This window comes from Spea bombifrons, chromosome 2, assembly GCF_027358695.1.
Source record: "Spea bombifrons isolate aSpeBom1 chromosome 2, aSpeBom1.2.pri, whole genome shotgun sequence".
NCBI lineage: Eukaryota > Metazoa > Chordata > Amphibia > Anura > Pelobatidae > Spea > Spea bombifrons.
Genome location: NC_071088.1, coordinates 49,552,554 through 49,561,836, shown reverse-complemented (window position 1 = coordinate 49,561,836; position 9,283 = coordinate 49,552,554).

Sequence of the window (9,283 nt, the reverse complement as noted above, 5' to 3'; positions counted from 1 at the left end):
ACCTCTCTAACCACACTCATTTTCTACATCAAACACTCTTTGAGCCCCCTCAACTTAACCATGTAACATGGCACTCACGTGTACAACATGTGGCAATGTGTGAATGTCCCATGATGTTGCGTGGGGGAAGTTAGGCATGAAAAAAGGATGATGTGTATCAGTTTAGATTTTTTGCGACTATGTTCGTAGTAATTAGCTTTGTGTTTAGAATCAAGGTCCAGGTACAAGGTTACTCCAAGGTATTTGATAGTGTTTGTAGGGGACAATAAAAATGGATGTAGCTCTGGGAGATGATCCTTGGGTAAGGAGATATTGAGAATTTCAGATAGGAATGATGACAGATGACTGGTGCCATTCACCAGGGTCAGTGGCTATGCTAGTTCTCCATTCGTTAAGTATCTTGGCCTGGGACGAAACCCATCTGTCCCTCTCCACTGCATGGATGTGGTGCCTCAATCTGTTGGCTAGTTTTCTATATTAATAGCAAGTTCGGTCGGAAGCTAGAACTGAAACCTGGTTATTTGCCAGGTTTTGGTATGACAGTAATATGTGCCACTTGTTGCTGTAGGGACAACTTGTTTCCCTGAGCTGGGGAATTAAATGTCTTAGGTGTGGGATCAGAGTTTGTGTAAATGTTTTGTTGTACGTAGTAGGCTCTTGGCCCCGGGGAAGATTTGATCACCTCTTGTTCTAAATGTTCCTGCTGCCCCTCACTGTCCCGAGGTCCCAGTCAGGATCCCATGTAGGTAAGGGTCAATTCTATGTGTGAGATCTTTGAGGCAGAAGCAATATTATACAATGAATGATAAAAATTGTAGAAACATTCTGCAATTTGATCAGTTTTATCTTGTACCAACATGTTTTTATTGTTTTGGATGTTGGGGTCAATGCAGATTGGTATTTGTGTCTCAAGGACCTAGCCAGTGACCTGCCTTATTACCATGCTGTGGTAAACAATTCTAAATGACTGTATAACATCGGTGGGTCTACTGGGAGAGGTTAGACCTTGCAGCTTTCAGTATGTGTCTGGACACTGGCCTGTGAAATTTGATGATTCTAGTTGTGCTATTTCACCGCAGACTTTTTAAGCCCCCATGCTTATAAAGTGTCCCCAGATGACTGCATAGTGTGTCTCCCACACTGTAGCACTGGTGGAAAAGTATTCCCTCAAGTCTATTTCTATTTGTGTTATGCTAAGAGAGAGTCATGTAGTAGGGTTTTCTCAGAACTGCCTACTGATAAACTTTGCCTCCAATAACCCTTCATTTGCTTCTGGAGGGAGGGTAGGTTTTGTTTGGTCTGCTCCTTCCCTTGCTTCTCCTGCTAGGTGGGAGGGAGGAGGGGTTTAAGGAGAGAGTGGGAGTTTAAGGAGTCTCTCTCTTTACTGATATACTTTGCCATCTATTAACCATTTTAGCCCATGTGTGATCCTACAGTTGTTCACAGCCTTACCTACAAACCCTACTCTGCTCCTACACTCAGAGTTGGTTCTTTCTTAGGCTCCTTTCCTACCTACCTAAGTGGGTGATTGAGATCTGGGCACCTATCCAGACCCACTGGGTGTTTTGCGCATGTTTTACACCTATTCAAACCCTCTGGGCCTTTCATGCATGTTTTACCCTACCACAAATGTAAAGGCTGTTTACAGCCTTATTTGTGGGAGGGGTCTTAGGAGGTATTTATACATCGCTTTAGCATCCCCTCCTTCAGGGTGTTACATTTGTGTTCTTCCCACCCGTACCCACCCTCAGCTCACTCTCTGGGCTCTCCTCAGTTTCTATATTATCTCTTTCCTAAACCTCTTCCTTCTCTTTTCCGTGCTCCTTTTCCTTTCCGTGCTCCTTTCCCTTCTATCTAAGGGGACGTCTTCGGGGTCTAGGCACCTATTCAGACCCACTGGACGTTTAGCACATGTTTTACATCTATTCAGACCCACTGGGCGTTTCGTGCATGTTTTACTTGTTTATTAGTGTGGCAGCCCCATCTGTTTTTCCCACATGTTATTCTGGCCCTGTTCCTATTTGCATCCCTATGCCTTACCTCCTCATTCATAGGAGTATATTCACAGACTTTCTCAAAGATTATGGGCTCATAGACCCTCTGTTCCCCTTGTGCTTGCGGGATTCCCTTTCCTCCCTGCTTGGCGCCTGACCAGGACCTAGCTGTAAATCCACGTCTAAATGTAAGGCCAGGTTTTATTACATATCCTTAGAACCGGGGTTTATGTATATAATTACTATTTCAAAAGAAAGTCCTACTTGTCCTGAAAAAAATATATATATTGTAAGGTTGCACTAAACGAGCTAGTGGGAAATCACAGTTGAATAAAGACATAGAAAATGAAAATTGCTCTTTTTGCTTTTGGAAAACATTTTAAAATGACCTTGGTTTATACTCTGGCCAGCAAATAAAAGTTACCAACTGCAAACAACCTGCCAGCTGCCAAGGGAGTACCATAACCCCCTTGCTTGACATGTCATCTCAAGCCCAATTGTGAGCAAACCGTTCTTGACACCACTTGTGTAAAGTATAGATTTTGTTAAAGTTGACAACCCAAAGTATCATACTCTCAGCCTGCAGCATCCTGCACATGATTCCAGTGCTATGTCTCGTGCCTACTCCAGGGTGCCTGCAGGATATCTCAAAGTTCTGCTTTGTTCTATCTTCATCCGCTGCTATGACAGGGCGCTGGTATGTTGCTGCACAACCCTAGATGCCCACCGGGAGAGTGCTGTCGCCCTGCACCAGGTCCTGTCCAACTCCGCTACTGCACCGTAACTCCTTCACACAATCTTTGGGTGCTCTGGGTCTTTACAGTCATCTGTATTGACCCGGTTCGTGACAGCCATAAGGCAAGGAAGGCTAGACAGGTGCTGGTGGCAGGGGATTCAATTATAAGGAAGGTTGATAGGGTAATCTGTCGACAGGACCCCGGATGCCGAACAGTATTCTGTCTTCTGGGTGCTCGGGTTCGACATATTGTGGACCGGGTAGACAGATTGTTGGGAGGGGCTGGAGATACTCCATCCTCTGCCTCTTCCTTCAACTCCATGGACTCGCATATCTGTGGACTTTATTGTGGATTTACCCTACTCCAAGGGTTATACTGTGATACTCATGGTAGTAGACCGCTTCTCTAGCTGAAGAAAATACCCACCGCTTCTGCTTTAGCCAATGTCTTCATACGTGAAGTGGTTTGCCATCCCTCGTTCACATTCCATGGATGCTCCTGCTAGGGGTACATTGGAATGGATTTCTCAGGCTATTCTCGACTGACGTAGGCAGCAGGGGAGTTTGCAAAGCCTCATCCATTGAAGGGGACTAGGACCGGAGGATCATTTCTGGGTCACGCCTTTTAATCACACCTTTGTGCTACTCGTTTGGTGCGTGTCTCGCTAGATGGCGGGTTTTCCCTGGTGAGGGTCGCCTGTTTGAGGAGGGTTACTGTCGCCTACCTGCGAAGAAGGGGGAGACCCCCGGCTTCTAACCCACAGCAGCCACAGCCGCTGCAAAGAAAAGGGAGACCTTTTGTAGATTATGTACTCATAGTTTTTAATATTTGTCCTGAGTTTAAAAATACACAATTTTTTTTTTACATTTTGTTGGAACTGTATGGTTCCCCTGATGATGACATCAGTGGGGAATATTTTTTTACATTTACCACATTTTTATTTCTTTCTTTATTTTTTTAACAATCTTTTTTTCCTTTTTTTAAAATATTTTACTAATCATATTGTGATTCGTGAGCTGGGCTCCGTTGACTTGCATTCAACCTGCAGGGAGAACTCAGGAGGATCTGGATAGACCCACTTGGGAACATGTTTATTTTTTAACGGGCACCGTCATTTTGCGGGGTTTTCAGTGTCTCTGAATGTGAGTGGCTCTATCGACACTATTTAAGCTTAGGAGGCAATCAAGGATCTTAAACAGGTGACCAGTGCCAGATATAATATGGTTCATGTAGATTTCGGTGTTGCTAAATGCATCAACATCTAGGCGTTGCAGCATCATTGTTTAAAGACCTGTCTAAAGTCATGATGTGCCTGGCATGTCAATTGTTCTCAAGGGATAATGCACCATGGTTTGGAAAACAGCAAAATATACTTACGGATAGGAGGCATCCTACAGTCTCTAAAGGAAACAGTAAATAGAAAGAAATTGATGAATAAACCATCATTAATGCTACATTTTTATAAAGATATTTTACTTGGTCCCGAGAGGGGGCGTTTGAGGGATTCTTTCAGGGGCATGCTCCGTTTCCAAGATTGGGTCATTTTGTACCTAATAATCAAATAAACGGAATTAAATTAGAAACTGGAGCTTTCTCACATTATTAAAAATTCAAATCTCCCTGTATGTTTCTCATTTAAATCAACCAGAAAAATTACCCTCTACATTTACATCTTTTGAACTACTTTACTTAGCCAAGAATCACAGAGAGGGTTAATTTTAAAGATTTATAAATCACCAATGACATGCTATTATGATAGTAAACCATATTATATTAGAAACTAGGAAAGAAAAGGTAATGCTGAGTTAACCACAGTACAATGGTGTGAAATTTCAGAATTGATTCATAAATGCTCCCTGCTAGCACATTTTCAAGAGAATCAGTAGCGTACCTAGCGGGGGGGTGGCAGTTCGCCCCGGGTGCCGCTCATCAGGGGGGTGCCACCACGCTCCAGAGAAGGACAGTAATGTCTGCCGCTAGAGGAGCAGGCTCGGTTGGGGAGATCAAGGATCTCCCTCTAACCGGCTTAAAAACAATCAAGGGAGCGGGAGGTCTGTTAATGCAGACCTCCGATCCTGCTCCCGTGCGATGCGCGCGGCAACTGACGCTGTGCATCGGGATTTGATGTCATATCCATGGCGCACAAACACTGAAGCCACGTCCATTGCCTTCAGCACTCACTGCACCGGTAGGACACAGAAGAAGCAGAAGAGCCAAGAGCAAGAACGAAGAGGAGGAGGAGGAGGAAAAGGAGCTTTAGAGGGAAAAGTGACAGTGACAGAGGAAAGGTAGGAAAACATTCAGTGAGAGTGGATTAGTAAGCGTGTGAGAGTGATGGGTGTTATGCTGTAGTTTATGCTGAATGTTTCTGAATGAGTGTTTGTGAATGAGTGTGGGGGGATAGCATGGCATAGGGAGGCTGTGATCACATTCATATCACGCCCAGGCTCCAGCATGTACTGGCTGCCTGGGCATGATAGGAGTGTGATTGCTGTTAGCAATTATATATATATATATATATATATATATATATATATATATATATACACATATAAAATATGGACAGAAAAATAGACATTTTACTCACAATGGGGTGTTGTTCTTCCTAGGGACAAGGACCTAGAATAGAAAGGGTTAAGATCACATCCCAACCCCTCCTCCTCCTCCCCTATAAGAGCTCGGCTGCCCAAGTACCTCCAGAAAGTACTAAGAACACAAGATAGCTTGCAAATTTATTTTAAACACACAGGGAGGGACATATGTACTGACACTATACTAAGGAAAAAATAATTTACGGTGAGTAAAAATTCTATTTTTCCTGGCATATAGTGTCAGTACAACGGGGATATAGCAAGGTGCCCCTTCGGTGGGGAATATATTCAAGAGGTAACCAACTGGAACCGAAATCAGCTTCAGAGGAGGAGAAGATGTCTAGCCGGTAATGTCGGACAAACGTGTAGCAATAGCTTTAGTGGAGTGAGCCATAACACGAAACGAGAGAACCTGACCACTGAGAGAGTAAGCAAACAAAAGGAGTATGGGGCGCAGGTATATATAAGGGAGAAAACAACTATAAGTAAAATATAATGATATCTTTAATAGTAAATATAAATATAAATTAAACTAAAAAGTGCAAGCAATGGGTAAAGAGTCAATCTGACCAGCAAAAAGAACTTACATTTAGTCCATGCACCCAAAGTGCATCATTGTGTGTATGTAAAAGAACCACCGATTGTGGAATAAAGAACAAAGTTCAAATAAGTCCTTCCAGATTCTTCTAAACGCGTTTCACCGACTTGGCTTCTTCAGTAGAAGTATTCTCAGTCCGGTAAGTGGTTTCCTTCTATTTCTGTGTTGTTTTTATAATTATTTCCGTATGAACGTCATCCCACGTCGACCATCTCTCGTCCAGTAGTTTCGTCGCATGCTGTATACGTCATCGCGTTTTGTTGCGTGCGGGTGTATCATCGTGTGCTGTCTGTTTTTTTCTTTCTTTAGAGGCTGCCGCGTTTCGTGTGTTTCTGGATTTCCGTATGTGTCATCGCGTTCCACTACGTATCCTGTGCGTCATCGCGCACCATCCGTCTCCCTTCTTCAAGGACTGTCGCGTCTCGTGTGTCTCTGGATCTCCGTGTATAGTTCAATAAAGATATGTCGAAAAAAAAACCAAAAGATTCAGCCTGCGTTTAGGGAGATCGTGCCGGGATTCTCCCAATACATGGGGATAAAAGGATACATGCGGTTAGGAATGGTCTAACAGGTAAGTAAAAATATAATTGACCTCTATATCTGAAGACGGATGAACGAGAGGAAGACTAAAAAAGTACAGAAGAAGGCAAATCCACCAGAGTGCATTACAACCCTTTCTGAAATATCACAAATATCTATATGTATATTAAATCATTATTGTTATGTGAAGTATGTGTATAATTATTTATGACAATAATTTAACAAAATATTTTTATGAAAATGTAATTAAATGTGGTGTATAGGTATACTTAGATGTGATTTGTTTAATTTATTCATGTGAGAATATAATAGAATGTGATGTATTAATTTATTTAAATAATTAAATGTGACATGTGGCTATAATTTAATGTGTAATGTGTAAATAAAGTGAATTTAAAATAAAATTAAAGTGTCTAAGATTTATCTGTGTGTTTATATAGATGAGGTGTGTTCCATCTTCTTAATATAGAAAATAAAACAAATGATTATCAATAAAAATGATTATGTGTCAGATATCATGAAGAATTAGAAAAAATATAGAAATAGAAAAATTTAATATAGCTATTAATAGAGATCAGGATAATGAAGATAATAAAAAATAACAAAATAGAGGAAATATAATATAAATATTTGTAGAGATCAGGATGATGAAGATCTAATTCTATTGGTATGAAGAATAAAATAATGTACAATTGTAAAAAAATTATCAATATGATTATATTACTTAAAAAATTTTTTATAAAAATATATTTGGGAGATAGTTAAATATTTATTTGTATAAGATCAATAAAGGAAGTGACTCTATATATGTAGTATGTTGTAAATCTATATGTAGGAGGTACTAAAATATTAAAATAAAATATTATAATATATTTCAGTATGTTATAAGTCTATATGTAGGAAGTACTAAAATATTAAAATAAAATATTATAATATATATGTTGCAAGTGTTATACTCTATGAAGAATCATAATAAAATCAGTAAATATTGACCAAATGTAAAATAGCACATGCTATACTATAGACCTATATGAATATAATAATATAATATTGTAAAATGAGACATGTTGTAGGGTATGTGTAAAAGAAAAAAATCAGAAAAAATATAAAAACGAGATATAGACCTATTAAAATATATTGTATAAGAATATAAAAATATAAATAAAAATAAGAATGGAACTGTGATACAATGGTTAATAAATTAATCCATAAATGCTAAAATATCAAGTTCCATATTAAGTCCCCCTTGCGGTCTTATTTGGGAAATAACATATTTGTTTTTTCACCTTATCATTCATTCACTTCAACACTTACACGTGATTTTAGGTTTTTTCACTTTTTTACACTGAGAGAGTAAGTCAGGCGAATAGCCTCCGTAAGCCATCTAGATATAGTGTGCTTGGAGGCCGCGTGACACGCAGATTTACCAAAACTGATCCATAGAGCGGAAAGGTGCAGTGCGGTCTATATAAATCTGTAGAGCTATTTGGACGTCAAGTTTGTGCCAGAGCCTTTCCTCTGGAGTTGCAGGTGATGGGAAGCAGGAGGGTAAAATTAATGGCTGGTTGACATTAAATTTAGAGATGACCTTAGGCAGAAAAGAAGGCTTGACGTACAAAACGACCTTATCCTGGTGAAAAATCGTAAATTCTGAAGCCGGGGAAAGAGCCTGAAGCTCACTGACCCACCTTGCCGAGGTAATTGCCAACTCTGACAGGAGAAAATGACTAAGGGCTGTAATTTGTCCTTTAAGGGTCAAGACATTAAGAACCGCTGAAAAACCTTCCTGCAAAAATCCAGAATGGAACATGTGGAAGGCGAGGAATAATCCAAACCTTTGATGTTGCACCAGTGAAGGAATTTATTCCAGACTCGTACATAAATAGTAGATGTAGATCTTCGAACTGAGTTCAGGAGGACATCTGTCATATAACGGGAAAGACCTCTGTCTTGAAGGATCACCCTTGCAGCAGTCAGGCCGTCAATCTGAACATTTGAACAACTTCCCTGGACAGGTTCTTGTTTATTAGAAGATGGGGAGAAACCGGTAGCTCCCAAACTGAAATCGCCATACTGAGCAGCTCTGAAAACCAACTCCGATTTGGCCAATAAGGGAGAATGGCTAAAACTCTGGCTTTGTCTGCCTGAATTTTGAGGAGTGCCTGAGAAATCATGGCCACTGGACGAAACACATAAGCCATCCTGAACAACCAAGCCACCGACATGCCGTCTAACAGAAGAGGATTATCCTGCCTGTAAAGGGAGGCAAAAACTGGCAGTTTGCTGTTTTGTCTGGATGCCATAAGGTCGATCTCTGGCAGGCCGAATCTTTGAACCAGGATAGAGAGGATGCTCTTGTCCAGGGACCAGTTCACTTGGGACCAACAGGACCTGCTGAGATCGTCTGCAAAACCGTTGTCCACTCCCCTGATATGCGTAGCCGCTAAATCTTCTAGATACCTTTGGGCCCAGGACATGAGTTCGTCTGAAAGGACCTGGAGTCTTGGAATTCGGGTGCCGCCTTGCCTTTTTATGTATGAGACCGTGGTGGCATTGTCGGACTGAACTCTTACAGCCTTCCCCTGTAACCATGGACTGGATTGCTTGAGTCCCAGAAGCACTGCTTTCAGTTCTCAAAAATATGAGTCCCAAAAACGGGATCTTCGTGGTTAGAATAAAGCTGGATTTTTTGTGGTTTATGATCCAGCCGTGTTCCTCCAAGAATCGAGTTGTAAATTTGAGATGTGAGAGGAGCTCCTGAGAAAAACTGGCTTTGAGGAGCCAATTGTCCAGATAAGGAACGACTATGACTCCCTTTTCTCG